We start from the raw sequence: 5,420 nt of genomic DNA, 5'->3' as shown, positions 1-5,420 counted from the left end.
GGTCCCATTTGTTTATTTATGTTTTTATTTCCATTTCTCTAGGAGGTGGGTCAAAAAGGATCTTGCTGTGATTTATGTCACAGAGTGTTCTGCCTATGTTTTCCTCTAAGAGTTTGATAGTGTCTGACCTTACATTTAGGTGTTTAATCTATTTTGAGTTTATTTTTGTGTAGGGTGTTAGAGAGTGTTCCAATTTCAATCTTTTACATGTAGCTGTCCAATTTTCCCAGCACCACTTATTGAAGAGGCTGTCTTATCTCCGTTGTATATTCTTGCCTCCTTTATCAAAAATAAGGTGACCATATGTGCATGGGTTTATCTCTGGGCTTTCTATCCTGTTCCATTGATCTATATTTCTGTTTTTGTGCCAGTACCATACTGTCTTGATTCTTGTAGCTTTGTAGTATAGTCTGAAGTTAGAGATCCTGATTCCTCCAGCTCCATTTTTCTTTCTCAGGGTTGCTTTGGCTATTCGGGGTCTTTTGTATTTCCATACAAATTGTGAAATTTTTTGTTCTAGTTCTCTGGAAAATACCATTGGTAGTTTGAGAGGGATTGCATTGAATATGTAGATTGCTTTGGGTAGTATAGTCATTTTCACAATGTTGATTCTTCAAATCCAAGAACATGGTATATCTCTCTACCTGTTTGTATCATCTTTAATTTCTTTCATCAGTGTCTTATAGTTTTCTGCATACAGGTCTTTTGTCTCCTTAGGTAGGTTTATTCCTAGGTATTTTATTCTTTTTGTTGCAGTGGTAAATGGGAGTGTTTCCTTAATTTCTCTTTCAGATTTTTCATCACTAGTGTATAAGAATGCAAGAGATTTCTGTGCATTAATTTTGTATCCTGCTACTTTATCAGATTCATTGATTAGCTCTAGTAGTTTTCTGGTAGCATCTTTAGGATTCTCTATGTATAATATCATGTCATCTGCAAACAGTGACAGTTTTACTTCTTTTCTGATTTGGATTCCTTTTATTTCTTTTTCTTCTCTGATTGCTGAGGCTAAAACTTCCAAAACTATGTTGAGTAATAGAAGTGAGAGTGGGCAACCTTGTCTTGTTCCTGATCTTAGTGGAAATGGTTTCAGTTTTTCACCATTGAGAATGATGTTGGCTATGGGTTTGTCATATCTGACCTTTATTATATTGCAGTGAGTTCCCTCTGTGCCTACTTTGTGGAGTGTTTTTATCATAAATAGGTGTTGAATTTTGTCGAAAGCTTTTGCTGCATCTGTTGAGATTATCATATGGTTTTTAGCCTTCACTTTGTTAATATGGTGTATCACATTGATTGATTTGTGTATATTGAAGAGTCCTTGCATTCCTGGGATAAGCCCCACTTGATCATGGTGTATGATCCTTTTAATGTGCTGCTGGATTCTGTTTGCTAGTATTTTGTTGAGGATTTTCGCATCTATGTTCATCAGTGATATTGGCCTCTTGTTTCCTCTTTTTGTGACATCTTTGTCTGGTTTTGTTATCAGGGTGATGGTGACCTCGTAGAATGAGTTTGGGAGTGTTCCTCCTTCTGTTATATTTTGGAAGAGTTTGAGAAGGATAGATGTTAGCTCTTCTCTAAATGTTTGATAGAATTCACCTGTGAAGATATCTAGTCCTGGGCTTTTGTTTATTACAAGATTTTTAGTCATAGTTTCAATTTCAGTGTTGTGACTGGTCTATTTATATTTTCTATTTCTTCCTGGTTCAGTCTCAGAAGGTTGTGCTTTTCTAAGAATTTGTCCATTTCTTCCAGGTTGTCCATTTTATTGGCCTATAGTTGTTTTTAGTTATTGATTTGAGTCTTCTCCCTTTTTTTCTTGATGAGTCTGGCTAATGGTTTATCAATTTTGTTTATCTTCTCCAAGAACGAGCTTTTAGTTTTATTGATCTTTACTATTATTTCCTTCATTTCTTTTTCATTTATTTCTGATCTGATCTTTTTGATTTCTTTCCTTCTGCTAACTTTGGGGTTTTTTTGTTCTTCTTTCTCTAATTGCTTTAGGTGCAAGGTTAGGTTGTTTATTTGAGATGCTTCTTGTTTCTTGAAGTAGGATTGTATTGATATAAACTTCCCTCTTAGGACTGCTTTTGCTGTATCCCATAGGTTTTGGGTTGTTGTATTTTCACTGTCATTTGTTTCTAGGTATCTTTTGATTTCCTCATTGATTTCTTCAGTGATCTCTTAGTTATTTAGTAGCGTATTGTTTAGCCTCCATGTGTTTGTATTTTTTAGTTTTTTTCCTGTAATTGATATCTAGTCTCATAGCGTTGGGGCTGAAAAGATACTTGATACGATTTCAATTTTCTTAAATTTACTAAGGCTTGATTTGTGACCCAAGATATGATCTATCCTGGAGATTCTCCATGAGCAGTTGAGACGAAAGTGTATTCTGATGTTTTTGGATGGAATGTCCTCTAAATATCAGTTCAGTCCATCTTGTTTAATGTGTCATTTAGAGTTTGTGTTTCCTTATTTATTTTCATTTTGGTTGATCTGTCCATTGGTGAAAGCGGGGTGTTAAAGTCCCCTACTATTACTGTGTTACTGTTAATTTTCCCTTTTATGGCTGTTAGCATTTGCCTTATGTATTGAGGTGCTCCTATGTTGGGTGCATAAATATTTACAATTATTATATCTTCTTAGATTGCTCCCTTGATCATTATGTAGTGTCCTTCTTTGTCTCTTGTAATGTCTTTATTTTATTTTTCATAATTTCTTTTTTTTGAATTTTAGAATTTTATTTTTTTATATAGCAGGTTCTTATTGCTTATCCATTTTATACATATTAGTGTATATATGTCCATCCCAATCTCCCAATTCATCACACCACCACCCCCACCCCTGCCACTTTCCCCCCTTGGTGTCCATATGTTAGTTCTCTACATCTGTGTCTCAATTTCTGCTCTGCAAACCAGTTCATCTGTACCATTTTCTAGGTTCCACAGACATGCATTAATACATGATAATTTCTGCCCTGCAAACTGGTTCATCTGTACCATTCTTCTAGGTTCCACATATATGCATTAATATGTGATATTTTTTTTCTCTTTCTGACTTAACTTCACTCTGTATGACAGCGTCTAGATCCATCCACGTCTCTACAAATGACCCAATTTCATTCCTTTTTATGGCTGAGTAATATTCCATTGTATATATGTACCACATCTTTATCCATTCATCTGTCGATGGGCATTTAGGTTGCTTCCATGACCTGGCTATTGTAAATAGTGCTGCTATGAACATTAGGGTGCATGTGTCTTTTTGAATTACGGTTTTCTCTGGGTATATGCCCAATAGTGGGATTGCTGGGTCATATGGTAATTCTATTTTTAATTTTTTAAGGAACCTCCATACAATTCTCCATAGTAGCTGTATCAATTTACATTCCCACCAACAGTGCAAGAGGGTACCCTTTTCTCCACACCCTCTCCAGCGTTTGTTGTTTGTAGATTTTCTGATGCCCATTCTAACTGGTGTGATGTGATACCTCATTGTAGTTTTGATTTGCATTTCTCTAATAATTAATGATGTTGATCAGCTTTTCATGTGCTTCTTGGCCATCTGTATGTCTTCTTTGGAGAAATGTCTATTTAGGTCTTTAATCCATTTTGAGTTTATTTTTGTGTATGGTGCTGGGAGTGTTCTAATTTCAATATTTTACATGTAGCTCTCCAGTTTTCCCAGCACACTTACCGAAGAGACTGTCTTTTCTCCTTTGTATATCCTTGCCTCCTTTGTTTTAGATTATTTGACCATAGGTGTATGGGTTTATCCCTGGGCTTTCTATCCTGTTCCATTGATCTATATTTCTGTTTTTGTGCCAGTAGCATATTGTCTTGATTACTGTAACTTTGTAGTATAGTCTGAAGTCAGGGCGTCTGATTTCTCCAGCTCCGTTTTTTTCCATCAAAACTGCTTTAGCTATTCGGGGTCTTTTGTGTCTCTGTACAAATTTTAAGATTTTTTGTTCTAGTTCTGTGAATGCCATTTGTAATTTGATAGAGATTTCATTGAATCTGTAGATTGCTTTGGGTAGTAGAGTCATTTTCACAATGTTGATTCTTCAAATCCAAGAACATGGTATATCTCTCTATCTGTTTGTGTCATCTTTAATTTCTTTCATCTGTGTCTTACAGTTTTCTTCATACAGGTCTTTTGTCTCTTAGGTAGGTTTATACCTAGGTATTTTATTCTTTTTGTTGCAATGGTAAATGGGAGTGTTTCCTTAATTTCTCTTTCAGATTTTTCATCATTAGTGTATAGGAATGCAAGAGATTTCTGTGCATTAATTTTGTATCCTCCTACTTTACCAAATTCATTGATTAGCTCTAGTAGTTTGCTGGTAGCATCTTTAGAATTCTCTATGTATAGTAACATATAATCTGCACCATACAATTTGTGAAATTTTTTGTTCTAGTTCTGTTAAAAATGCCAGTGGTAGTTTGATAGGGATTGCTTTGAATCTGTAGATTGCTTTGGGTAGTATAGTTATTTTCACAATGTTGATTCTTCCAATCCAAGAACATGGTATATCTCTCCATCTATTTGTATCATCTTTAATTTCTTTCATCAGTGTCTTATAATTTTCTGCATACAGGTCTTTTGTCTCCTTAGGTAGGTTTATTCCTAGGTATTTTATTCTTTTTGTTGCAATGGTAAATGGGAGTGTTTCCTTAATTTCTCTTTCAGATTTTTCATCATTAGTGTATAGGAATGCAAGAGATTTCTGTGCATTAATTTTGTATCCTGCTACTTTACCAAATTCTTTGATTAGCTCTAGTATTTTTCTGGTGGCATCTTTAGGATTCTCTATGTATAGTATCATGTAATCTGCAAACAGTGACAGTTTTACATCTTCTTTTCCAATTTGTATTCCTTTTATTTCTTTTTCTTCTCTGACTGCTGTGGCTAGGACTTCCAAAACTGTGTTGAATAATAGTGGTGAGAGTGTGATATTAGAAGAAATGCTTTCAGTTTTGCACCATTGAGAATGATGTTTACTGTGGGTTTGTCGTTTATGCCTTTTATTATATTGAGGAAGCTTCCCTCTATACCCATTTTCTGGAGAGTTTTTATCATAAGTGGGTGTTGAATTTTGTCAAATCTTTTTCTGCACTTATTGAGATGATTATATGGTTTTTATTCTTAATTTGTTAATATGTTGTATCACATTGATTGATTTGCATATATTGAAGAATCCTTGCATCCCTGAGATAAATCCCACTTGATCATGGTGTATGATCCTTTTAATGTGTTTTTGGATTCTGTTTACTAGTATTTTGTTGAGGATTTTTGCATCTATATTCATCAGTGATACTGGTCTGTAATTTCCTTTTTTTTTTTGTAGTATCTTTGTCTGGTTTTGGTATCAGGGTGATGGTGGCCTCATAGGATGAGTTTGGGAGTGTTCCGTC

At 34.7% G+C, this 5,420-nt stretch overlaps 1 protein-coding gene across 1 annotated transcript in view; it reads left to right on the top strand.

Annotated features, from left to right (window-relative positions):
• The window catches only part of PALM2AKAP2 (PALM2 and AKAP2 fusion), a 499,300-nt gene that overhangs the window by 91,670 nt on the left and 402,210 nt on the right, over window positions 1-5,420 (top strand). The gene's annotated exons all lie outside the window — the stretch shown is intronic.

The sequence above is a fragment of the Physeter macrocephalus genome, chromosome 9 (genome assembly GCF_002837175.3).
Source record: "Physeter macrocephalus isolate SW-GA chromosome 9, ASM283717v5, whole genome shotgun sequence".
NCBI lineage: Eukaryota > Metazoa > Chordata > Mammalia > Artiodactyla > Physeteridae > Physeter > Physeter macrocephalus.
The sequence above is the reverse complement of the archived record's forward strand: the minus strand, read 5'-3'. Positions and strand labels throughout refer to the sequence as shown.